General features: G+C 44.7%; 1 protein-coding gene across 3 annotated transcripts in view; it reads right to left on the reverse strand.

The window, feature by feature from the left end:
* Positions 1-13,064, reverse strand: part of PARM1 (prostate androgen-regulated mucin-like protein 1) — a 110,674-nt gene that overhangs the window by 63,152 nt on the left and 34,458 nt on the right. The window lies entirely within an intron of this gene.

Raw genomic sequence — 13,064 nt, forward strand, 5'->3', positions numbered from 1 at the left:
CAGACTGGCACTCTAAGTATCAGACTGGGGCAATTGTAGGGCTCATCTTGATTGCTTCCCTTCTCTTAGAGGATTACTCCCTATTGTCCAATATTGGAAAACCATTGATTCATATAGTTCATCTGGGTTTTTTTAGTTGTTCAAGGTTAAAAAAGTTAAAACTGGTCTCTGTTACTCCATTATGTTCAGAAGCAGAAATCTATTCCATATGCTTTAGTAAGCTATAACACAGCTTACCCTCCTCCCCTCAATTTTCATATATCCCTTATGCTCGTGAAAAAGTGCTCCTGGAGGGAGACACGTATCATTTTCCTTCTTTTTCACCTAACACAGTGCTGTACATATATTGAAAAATATATGTTTCTTTTTACATGGTCTCTTAGAAGGGCTGGCTGTGAACTACTTCTGTTTGCTCTGTAATAGTGCATCCTTGTGTTCTTTCTCTTATCTCTGTTTTCTCCATATTTAGCTCTTCTTGTCACCCCCTGAATATAAGAGCTCTTTTGCACAATGTCACCAAATCTGATGGCTTCAGCTTTCATCTTTGTTAAATCCTGGGTGGCAACTTTACTACACCAGAGGACTTCAAAGTGGAATTTATGTGTCAAATATTTTAAAGAGGAACACAGGCAAAAAACAAAAAAACAAAAAAAACCCAAAACCTGCCATCTGGAAAAATTAGTCTAATGATCTTAATTATTATGCTTGGTTGAATCCCATTAGTTTAGTTATCTTCCCACCTTCTGATCCCGAGCCCCAGCTCTCTGTTGTGATTTTCAATGTCTTCTCAACTCAGATGGCAGCATCCTACCTGTGACTTACCAAGACTTTCCCTGGATGATCCTAAGTCCCTGTCTCTTGGACCACAGACAGAACCTAAGGTCCATTTGCTGTTTCCGGTACTGTCCTAAATTTCATCTTTAGCTAGATCTATGTTGTTCTGAGGCCAACAGTATTCTGGAGGAGCTCAATAATCCCTATTTATACTACAGTTGCGAAATTCTTCTTTCTCCAGCTGGAAAAACTGGTTTTGTAGATGAAGATATCAATGAAATTACTATCTCATAGGTGAAATTCATTGCCTTAAGGACCTACTGCAGTGGCTCCAAGGCCTTGCTTGCTTGAATTAAAAAGCCTGCCAACTATGCGCACACTCTGTTCTTGCCTCGAGTCCAGTATATCCACAATTTATCTTATCATCTCTCTTGCCTTTCTGATCCTTCCTCCGTGGTTCCCATGTTCATTAATGGTGCCTTCAGTCTCCCATTTAGGTAAGCTTGAAGCTCAGGAGTCATATTGGACACCTCAGTCTCTTCCTGTTTTCACCTGATCTGTTTTCCAGTTCCAACAGTTTTATATTTATGATGTCTCCTGTATGTTACAGATTCTAACCCTCCAATGTGTTCTCTTATTCATTTTTTTCTCTATATTCCCATCATCATCCCGTTCCTGCAAGGCCTCATCCCTGGACCCCTGACTCTGGTATCACCAATCCGTCCCACGTGGTCTTTCTAGATAAGTCTCCCTCAGAGGCAGCCCACTTATGTGACTTCCCTCCTCAAAAGTTTCAACAGTGCCCACTGTCTACAAAACGAAGTCCAAACAAATCCTCCAGCACTGGAGGCTCTTTCCTCAGTGACTTTGGCTTATGCTACCATCGTGATCTTACCCGTCATGACTCCCCCCACAGCTGCCATCTCCATCCGAACTGCACTTTTCTTTTCTCCCGGAATTCTCTGAGACTCAGTGGCGCCTGTTTAAACCTACACGTCTGAACGTTAAGGTCCAGCACACATGCCAACCCCTTCATGTCATTTTCTCAAAGTTTCTAGCCACAAGTAATAGCCACGTGCTTATGCTTAGAACACTGCCTGGCACACAGAAGACACAAATAAAGTATTTATTTGATCAATAAATGACTCTTTCTCTTCCATGCTTTCATAACATTTTTTTTTACCTGTCCAATAGCACTTTTATCATCATCCTGCCTTGATGCACTAATTAGTTTATTCATTCAACAAGAAATGATTGAGCACCGATGATGTGCAAGGTTCCATGCTATAGAGTTAAATGAATAATGTTCCGTCTGTCCCATAGCAGTACGAATGTGTCCACTGTATACACACCTATCTTTCCCATGGCGGTATGAATGTGTCCACTGTATACATGGCTGTCTCTCTCATGGCAGTGTGAATGTGTCCACCGTATACACAGCTATCTCTCCCACAGCAGTGTGAATGTGTCCACTGTATACACACCTGTCTTTCCCACGGTGGTATGAACGTGCCCATTGCATACACAGCTGTCTCTCTCATGGCAATGTGAATGTGTCCACTGTATACACACTTGCCTTTTCCATGGTGGTACGAATGTGTCCACTGTATACATGGGTGTCTCTCTTATGGCAGTGTGAATGTATCCACTGTATACACAGCTATCTCTCTCCCACAGCAGTGTGAATGTGTCCGTGCATACCTGGCTATCTTTCCCATGGTCATGTACGGTCATGAATGGTCATGTCAAAGTATATCTGGCCATCTCTCTCACAGCAGTGTGAACATGTCCACTACATACATGGCCATCTCTCCCATGGCACTGTGAATGTGTCCACTGCATACACGGCCATTTTTCCCCTAGTGAGGTTTCCAAAGGAACAGACCACATCTTATTCCTCCTGATTTCATTCATGGAACCTAGCACAGGGCCTTGAATGACTTGAATGACTTCCGAATTAACGAAATAAATGCAGCTCAAACAAGAGTCAGGATGCCGACAACCTGTTTATGTCTCAAATAATGGAAAGGAGGACAAAGGTCACTTAGTACCCCCAGAGGAAGGAGGTGCTGACTTACTTCTTTTTATTTGACTTTAACCCCTTTCGAAACGGAACAGAATTCTGTCCTTCGAGATCAACCATAAGAGAATACCACAACCAACACAAAATCTCTCAAGTTTAAGTTTCTTCAAAAGGTAATCAAGCTAATGGAGTGGCAAACTTTAAAACTGCAGTTTCATCTACTGGCGTTGACAAAATCTGGCTTAAATAACACCTCAAGTATTTAATTTTTAATAAACAAAAGGGATATTCAGTGAAGCTATTATTTCAAATTTAAAAGGAGTCTTCATAGATAACTTTACTTCATGATCCTCTTATATACCATTTAGAATAGGGTTTGCTTTATGCACACCTTTCCTTAATATAATTGTTGTTTATAGATAGGGCGACTAGAATATTCACTGCCTCTAACTTTTAATGATGAATATTTATAGTGAATACAAAAATGCTATCAAAATGTTAGTGTCTTCCCTTCTAACAATGAATAACGGAATGGGCCCCTGTCACACCCAAACACTGGTCCTGTCCTCCAATGACAGCTGACTGGACCGGGGGTGTCGTCACCTGACCCAAGTTGGACCAATCAAATCCTTTCCTCTGGAAAATTAATTGCATTTGGGACCGAGACATTAGGTGATTTGTCAGAATTAATGTTTAAATTGGGATGGCATCATCCCATATGCATAAAGAAGGGGAAACCAATTTACAAATGAAAAAGAATGAAGCAAACATAAAAGAGAAGCACAAATAATATTGAACATTTAATGTGTCCAGGTACTATGCCACTGAATTCTCATAGAACTCAGCTAAACTCAAGTATTTACAGTTAAGAAAACTGGGGTGGGGCGCCTGGGTGGCTCAGTTGGTTGAGCGTCCGACTTCGGCCCAGGTCATGATCTCGCAGTCCATGAGTTTGAGCCCCGCATCGGGCTCTGTGCTGACAGCTCGGAGCCCGGAGCCTGTTTCAGATTCTGTGTCTCCCTCTCTCTCTGCCCCTCCCCTGTTCATGCTCTGTCTCTCTCTGTCTCAAAAATAAATAAACATTAAAAAAAAAAAAAAAAAAGGAAAACTGAGGCAAAGAGAGATTAATGGGAATGGCAGGGCCACGATGTGAACCCTGTCAGACTGCAGAGCCCAGCTTGTTAGCATGACCTTACACTGCCCTGGACCAGCAGAGCTGGGTGAGGGAGCTCGAGACCCCAGGGAGCAGAGTTGGCTGGCTTCTTTATCAGATTTCCTGATCTCGCCTGAGACTCCTCTGAACTTTCTGCCTTTGGATATTATACGAAAGACCAATTTCTTTTATGAAATTCTCCCCCTTCTGCTTAAACCATGGCAGAGGGTTCTGTTACCTGCAATCTAAAAGTCCCATACAACAGCCCCGGGCCCTTCATTCACACTCAAAGTCAGACCTTGCTTTGTCATTGAACTTCACGTGCCTGTGCTCATATCCCCATTCCCAGCAACCTCTGGTGCTGTTGTGTTAGTCTCTGTACATAGGCAACACCCATGCGCCTCAGGTCTTTGCACCTGCTTCTCTGCTGTACAAACAAATCCGTTACTTGTCGTGGAAACGTACAGAGAATAACACAAAGGGCAGGAGATGCCTGGGCCTTTGCTTAATTGATGGGCCTGGTTAAATTATGAGAAAGTATTTTATTGTGAGCTGGTGTCTGTAATGTCTGCAATTAATGTTTTTAGTATAATTAGGCAGTTCCAACATTAGCTAGAGAAGGGTAATTAAATCTGTGTTTTGCCTTTCATACCGCAAAAGAAACCTTTCAAAACAACCGAGAAAGGTAAAACCTAGCTAAATACATTTTTTTTTTTAACCAGGAAAGTTTGTGGCAAACTTTTGTTGGCATCGAAACACGTGTAAATCTTCAAGCTGGTTATTCGCAGCAGGCCCTGTGCATTGTAAACATGCCACCTCTCAGCATTATCGTTATTAAAGCAAGAAGGCAAGCATCGAATTATTTTATCAAGCATATAATGTAAGTCTAGCCCTTGTGGTTCTTGGCTTCCGGCTGAAGAAAACGAAGAAACTGTATTCAGGGCTCTGCATTCAGACGGGTCAGGGCTATATCACTGCTCACCGCCTCTGAGCTGTGCCACCTTGGGTAAGTCACTGTGTCGTTCTCCTTCCTCTAAGCCTCGGTGTCTTCATCTGTAAAATGGGAGATTCATTGTATTTATTTACTTCACAGGATTGTGGCGAGGATGAATCGGATGACCCCCTGCTGGGAAAGGCCGTGTGCCCCAGGCCCCAGCATCTGTCAACTTCCTTGCTGAGGGTGCCAAACTCAAGGCCCAAGCGTCCTCTGACACTGAGCCACTTCTGGAGCCAGTCACGTAGCCAGCGAAGGAAGGTCCCCAGGGGGAACCTGGCTTGTTCACTCCTTGCTATAAAAGGTGCTGAGCCCCTCGTCCCGGATTCCTCAGCTTTGCACAACTGCCTGCACGGGTGACATCTGGGCCACAGTGTCGGGTGGGATTTAGTGGAAGAAGTGTTACCATGTGACGCTCCTAATGTCTGCCGTGCTGTAGGGAAAAATGGGCCTCGCTGCAATCCACTGAGTCTCACTGTCTTCTTTCAGCGACTGTGGGGTTTTGGCAAGCCAGTCTTCCTGCTTGCTTACTCATGCCCTTTGGGTCTTTGGGGGGGGGTCTTTTTTTTTTATCCCTTGCCATCCTCTATGACAGGAGTTGGCAAACCTTTTTCTACAGGGGCCAGATAGTAAATACTTCAGGTTTTCGGGCCATGTACAATTTATACGGCAGATTTTTTTCTTTGTGAATTTCTTTTCTTGAACAACCCTTTCAAAAATGTAAAAAACCACTTCTAATTCACAAGTTGAACAAAAATAGGCTGAGGGCTGGACAGGACCCTCACTTTCATGAGGCTGGGGTCCTTCCCTGCTATCCACACACAGCACTTAAAACAATATGTACTAGATTAGTGAAAATTCAGAAAACGTTAGCTCTTTTCACACTTCCTGCTTTTTGTTTGTTAATCTCTAAACCTAAGGAAGCCCTGTCAGTACTCAAAATCAGGGTCCCAAATGACGGAGAACTTTCTGGTACACATCATAATGCACCGTGCCTAGTTTTTCCTACTCGTGCAAGTGAGTTCTGCCTCTTTGGTTACAGGACAATTCTTTATTTCAGGCTTCCCACTGCAGTGCCAGGAAGAGATTACAGGTTAAAAACAAAAAGAATAGATTACAGGTGTGTGTGTGGAGACAGTGAACCCCTCAGCTTTCAGGGCAGCTGGGCAACTGGGCTGGGACACTCGCCTCTGTTTACCCCAGTGTGCTGGGTAAACGTTACCATTTTTAACATGATAAAGGTTGTTAAGCTCTGCTTCAAGCCATTAAGTTATTGTTTCCTTAAGTCCAGCTTTGGGCTATATGGGGTTTTACATGTTCAAATCACTCTTTTCAACTAGAGTATGGAGGGTGTGGAACTCCGAGTCTCTTTACTGATCCCAGGTGACTGTGGGATGGTTTCTCCGACAGGACAGGCGATGATACAAGTCACATTAACTGGTGAACTCTTAATGGTCTAGACAGCCTCTGAGGAGAAAGATGAACTAAAGCAGCTAGGAAGACATCAAGGCCGTAGAAAAAATTAAGACAAAGTAAATCTTAGAAGACCGCGAGACTGAAAAGTGAAGGGTTAGCGGGGAAAGGGAGGCCAGAGGGAAGTAATCATTCAGTGCCCATGAATTTCCAGGCACCGATTCTTGTGAAACAGGCAAACTCTCTGGGGCCTGACATAAAAAAGAGATGAGAGGAAAAGTAGTAGGAGAGAGAAGTAAATGGGAGGAAGAGGGAAGAAGCTAGGGCAAAGTGCTGTGGGTTGCAGAAGCTGTTCATAGGAACAGATGCACGACAGGTGACGCCGTGTCTCGGGTCCAGCATGGCCACCAGCCCATGGGAGGACAGACTCCCCCTGGTGCCTCATGGCCAGACATGCCCACATCCCACGGCATCGCTGTATCACGGCGCCTTGCAAGAGTGACCGTGTATCACCCAGAGACGTTAACAATGAGTTATATACAGTCTGCTTTGTTTTCTGAGTCGGGAAAGCATTTCAGAAAGATTTCCCTCGAAAAACAGTTGCGAGTTATGGTTTCAAAAACACCTTCCATAAAAGGATAGAGATTTTAGTTTTCCGAACAGCCTCATTCCCAGACCATCGTCAGTAACAAAAGCCACACTCTGCTATGACTCTCACGGTGCAGGTCCCCCTCGACGGACCTGTCCTGGTGCCCCCTGTAGTCAGCTCCTCTAATTTTTCCTCTGAGTATAACATTCTGAGCTGTCATTATAGAAATACGACAATATCTGGTCCCTGGAACAATTTCTTATGGTATCAGGGGTGAGCTAGGGCAGTGGGGATCTGATTTTTTTTTCCTGTTAAAGTGTTAGCAGAAAAGTAGGCAAATATGCACGAGGCTAACAAGCATCCTTTATGGGGTCAGAGCCCAGAATCCTCTGAATAGTGAGCTGATTGACTCCAGAGGTGACAATGATTTTCTGTATAAAAAGAATTAGAACTAAACTGTACATGTCCTGGAATAATGGCATCTTAATTCAGGCATATCATTGGGGAAATTGCTTTAGAATTTTTCTTCTGTTAAAGCTTGACTGAACTTCTCAGAAAATGTTCCTGGAGGAAGTATTTCTGAAAGGCACCCTAAACCCTGGACGTGGAGGGCCACTGCCTCGGGACTAAGTTCCCATTCACCAATGGTGGCCAGGCTTGAAACCTTAATCCCCAGTGGCAGCGACTTTATTTGAAAAATACATGCATTTCACTAAGGTGGAACACAGGTGTTCTTTGTGTGGTTGGAAGAAGAAGTTGTTATTTTTTTTTTAAAAGTTTGCTCGTTTGAATTTCCTAATTTTCTACAAAACATACATATTGCAACTGTAATAATGCAGAGCTTATTTATTTATTTATTTATTTTTTAAAACTTAAAACAAAATGTTTTCATTTTTTTTGAGGGACAGAGAGAGACAGAGCATGAGCAGGGGAGGGGCAGAGAGAGACAGGAGACAGAGACTCTGAAGCAGGTTCCAGGCTCTGAGCTGTCAGCACAGAGCCTGACATGGGGCTTGAACCCACGAACCGTGAGCTCGTGATGTGAGCCGAAGTCAGACGTTTAACCAACTGAGCCACCCAGGTGCCCCAATGCAAAGCCCATTAGAAAGAAAAGAAAAGAAAAGAAAAGAAAAGAAAAGAAAAGAAAAGAAAAGAAAAGAAAAGAAAAGAAAAGAAAAGAAAAGAGAAAGGAAAGGAAAGGAAAGGAAAGGAAAGGAAAGGAAAGGAAAGGAAAGGAAAGAAAAAAAACTATACCCAAGCCATTGTAGGAGGGTTGATTATACAGGGGTTGGTAAATTACCAATTTACCTATCTCTCCTAACTCTTTTAATCAATACAATGAACAGAGTCAAAGGCGACTCAATATCAGTGTTTCACAAACCTCTTCAGTACACAGACACCTGTAAATGTCTGGGAAGTGTCAAAACCTAGTAAGGGATATCCCTTCCTTTGTATTCATAGGCGTGCTTACGTCTTTCAACTCTCCCAAAACTCACAAAGTGGATCAAGGAAATTGAGATCAGTGATCTATTGCTGGTTGGAGCCTCCCATCCCATATTGTTGTTTTGTTTTGTTTTGCTTTCCAGAAACAAAAACAAAATCATAATCTAGCCTGACTGGGAAGGGCAAAACTCTCATTAACTACATTGTCTGGTTATGTCTCATTACAGCCCAGTTAACTGTAACACTAGGCTCAAGATGCCTTAAAAAAAAACAAACCGATACATCTGAATTTAATGCATCTAATAGAAGCTGTAATCTTTCAAAAACTGGATGGTGTGGCCCACCTGTTCTAGCTTTTCAGAGGCTGTGCTGACAACCAAAGGTGGGGGTTGGGTCAGTTGGAAATTTGCAAACTGTCCCCTGAGCTGACAGCACCAGCTTTCAGAGTAAGGTCGTGCTGGACAGAGTCTGAATGAACCATGCAGTGGGGTGGGCAGGATTGTTGCTGTGTCTGGTACTGCCCCTGAAACTCAACCCCGTTAGGTGACCACATCTTGAGACTCTACTGTGGATGCAACCACCTCCACATTCTATGCTGATAAACCAAAATGGGGAAGGAAGGCTAGTGTGGCCAATAAAAGTCTTATATGTCTTCCTGTCTCCTGAAATGGAATGAACAGCGCCATACAGGCAGAGATACGGAAGTCTAAAAAGCAGGACAAAGCCTCTCTTGGATGCTATTCCACAGTCCCCAGTGGTGGTCTTTCCCCCAGCACATCTGTGTTAGGTCGAGAGGGAGCCGGGGGGCGCCAGGGTCCTGACACCTGAGAGAGGTGGCCTGGGCTCCCTTGCTCCAGGACAGAGGAGACAGCCAGAATCTGCAGCATGTGGACAGTATGGGTTTTCTACATCTGAAAAATGCAGATGAGGACACCTGACCCGCCAGTGGCCTCCAGAAGAGACAATGTCCCCAGCTCTACCCCGGGGCTGTGAATATGAATACTGGAAAAAGTGCACTGACTGCTTTCAGGATGCTGAGAATTTTCGGGGGGAAATAAAAGTATTTTACGTGCTGAGATCATTTATTCCTTTATACTCTTTCTAAGTCTGTTCACATTTATTTGAAAAATGTTAGTCTCTTCCACGTATACTCTCCAGCACTGTCTAAATAGCAGCTCTTGCTAATTATCCTATTTCAAGTGTATGTTGCATACATGTGTCCCACTGTGAAAACAACCTGAAATACAAAACCAAAACCAACATTCAAACCAAAATACTGAACAAAGTTTCTGAAAGCACTGTGGAAATGGGAAGGGAGGGGTAAATTTAAATATCTAATGTGTGATGGGATTGTAGTGTGTACATTTGCATACTATTCATTTACTCTTAAGAATAACACTCTGGGGGGCCTGGTGGCTCACTGGGTTGAGCACCCGACTCTTGGTTTTGGCGCAGATCATGATCTCACTGGTTCATGGAACAGAGCCCAGGTTGGGATTCGCTCTCTCTCTCTCTGCCCCTCCCCTGCTTGCCTGTGCGTGCTCTCCATCTCTCAGAATAAATAAATAAAACTTAAAAAATTTTTCTAAAAGAGTAACACTCTAAAGTATTACTGTCTCATCCTTTACAAATGAGGAAAATGAGGCTGGGAGAAATAAAGACCATTTAGCCGATAATGGGAAGGGCCAAGGTTTTCAACTGTCACCTGCTTGAAAGCAAATCCCATGCTTTCTCAGCTATATTGGACCAGCTCCCAGACGTCCCTCAACTCTCCTATGCCAAAATTGTAAACTTTCATTTCATCTCACTGCCTGGAAACCCAGTGCATCATCAAGATTATATCATCCAGGACTTTATATTTAAAATGAAATAATCCAGGGGTGCCTGAGTGGCTCATTTGGTTAAGCGGCCGACTCTTGATTTCGGCTCAGGTCATGATCTCATGGTTCATGAGTTCGACTCCACACCGGGATCTGTGCTGACAGTGCAGAGCCTTCTTGGAAGTCTCTCTCTCTCCCTCTCTCGCTGCCCTTTGCTGCCCCTCTCTCTCTCCAAATAAATAAACTTAACAAGTTATAAAATGAAATAATCCAGAGAACACAGAAGCACCCATTACTAGGCTCAGATTCAATCTGCATTACTCTCTTAGAGTCTCGGCGATCAGAATAAGTAATCGTGGGGTACTACTTTGAATGTCTACGGAACATGTTTTCACATGGGTGTTTAAGTAAAAGATAAGTCCCTCAAATATACCTCTTGATTCTAAGAAGCCATTTACAGCACAATGTCAGCGCTCAAATAACACTACTGAAGAGAAACACTAAGAGACAGAATTTTGAGAACACTCAGATTCAACCACGATGTTTAGGAAGGCAAAGATTTCAAAAAGGTTTTAACTTAGTTTTGTGCTTCTTTCTGAAGTTACCTTATTGTTCTAAAACATACAAGCATACAGCTCAACGATAAACAGAGGAGTTCTGAAAGAAACGGAGAGGTTTCAAAAAACAAGTGGACAGAAAGGGTTGAGAGGGAAGTATTGTCACAGGCATTTTTGTTAACACTGTAAAACACACACACACACACACACACACACACACACACAATATTTAGGGCAAAAAGCAGGGATCCTTAACGCGGCACAAGAGGCTGTGGATGATTGAGAGATTCCAGAGCAGTGTGGCACTGACTTAGCTCATCCTTCTCGGCTCTATAGTCCCTCAGGAAGGTGATTCAGGCAGCCTTGCTCCACCAGGCAGGACTCAGGAATTTCGACGTTTCCACCCCCTGCCCTGCTCAGAGACAGGGACATGCGTGTTATCAAGACTCCTGCTCACCCTTGCGCACCTTTGTACATGCCAGCCCGGCCCCTACTACCTGTGACCTCAAGGAGCTGTATGCGAATAAAGAAGGATCTGCGACAAGAAGTCATTAGGCTGGTGTCTGTCCTCTGGTCCTGGGGCAGATGAGCACCAGCCAGCTAACTGGTGCTGCAGGGAGAATGTGTTCTGATACCCTGGCCTTCTCAGAAACCTTTGGGACTTTCTCCCGAAAAGGAGAGTGTAGACCAGACTGGGAGAAAATTAGGATGAGGCATAAGGTCATTCAACAGTTAATCCAGCCCCTCATGTGCCCCACCAGTGGAAGAAGGTGATGGAATGAACAATTCAGCAAAGTGGAACTCAGGACCTCAGAGCTGGCCTCCCCAACCTCTTCATTTTCGGATAAGCAAACATAGCCCAGAACCATGACTGTACTTTTATGAAGCCTAAAACGTAATGATGATCAGATGCACCATTATTTCACGTACCATGAGCAGAGAGCCAAAGTGCTGCCCACAAACCACGACAGGCCACCAATGTGGAGACGTATCCAGGTTCAGGGGTGGTAAATGTAAGACAAAAAAGCGTGTGACTTAGAACTGATGAGCTGTAGGAAGCAACTTGCCCCCAAATGCCCCAATCTCCACCCTTGGGTGTCTTTTGTGCTGTACCGTGCAGCTTCACCTTACAGATGAGGAAGCTGGGGTCCAGAGGTTGGGTGACTCACTGAGCCACTGAGCTGATGAAGAACAGAAGTGGGGCTCCGACTAGACCCTGACCCCTACACGTGGCCTCTACTTCAAGGTATCGATCTTTGGCTTTGGAAAACAGAACTAAAAGTGTGTCTGCAGAACATCTGCTTCCTGTCTAGGTTTTGCTTATGATAATACAAAAATTAGATTGCTGTCCTGAACCCAGGGAGCAGGTTGGAAGCAGTCAGGGTAAAGGTTTGCCAGTTCGGGAAACAGTGCCTCTGGACTTACAAATGCACTCGGGAAACCTATGAAGTAGGTAATTCACACGCCTGGCAATTGAGGAACTACTTATGGCAGATTTGATGTTTCACTCGACCTAGACTTACCGGAATGTGGAAGGGGGTGAAAGCCACTTTCTTTTCCACAGGCCTAGCCCTTCCCTCCCCAAAGCTACCCATGATTCTTCCACCAGTCCTGTGTCACCATGTAAATAGTGGAAGCTTGCCCTGTTTGTCACTACACGCTTTGGGAGCTGACCAGCTCCAGGTGGCCCAGAGCCCCCCCCCCCAGACTTGAGAAGAGGGCCAAAGCCACACAGGAAGATGGCCCCCTCCTCAGTGCCTCCTCTGGTCAGGCTGGCATCAGAGCACAAAAGAGGCTTGGAAAAGAATGATCTGGAATGTCTCATCTGGCTGGTGCCCCAGGAACCCCAGACACTGTGTACCTCTTGTCCACATACTGTCACTTCTAAGTTTAGCTCAGGGAGGCGTGGCCTCTAAGTCTTCGTGTGGGGACAAGCTTCCAGAGCATTCCAATACCTGGATTAAAGGTGAATGCATTTAATGTCCCTCTCACTCTTCCCGCCCCGCCGCCCCCCCCCGTCCCCCCCACCCCAGGGCCCAGGGCTGGTCACCTGGCTGTGAACAGCCTTGGTTTCCTGAGCATGCCGATGTCTTAGACAATAAATTAAAAAGGTCGTGCCCAGATTCACTTGGCCCCTGTTAGGAGCCCTGGGAGCTCAGCCCACAGATCTTCTCGAGATGAGAGTGTGATCTCAAAAACAAAACCCCGCTGCTCCCAGGCCACTCTCTTGTTGCCTGGCCTGACAGCGAGGTGTGGAAAGGCTCCCCAAAAGGGGAGCGGCCAGGCTGCCCGTGCTGG

This window comes from Acinonyx jubatus, chromosome B1 (genome assembly GCF_027475565.1).
Source record: "Acinonyx jubatus isolate Ajub_Pintada_27869175 chromosome B1, VMU_Ajub_asm_v1.0, whole genome shotgun sequence".
In the NCBI taxonomy this organism is placed as follows: domain Eukaryota; kingdom Metazoa; phylum Chordata; class Mammalia; order Carnivora; family Felidae; genus Acinonyx; species Acinonyx jubatus.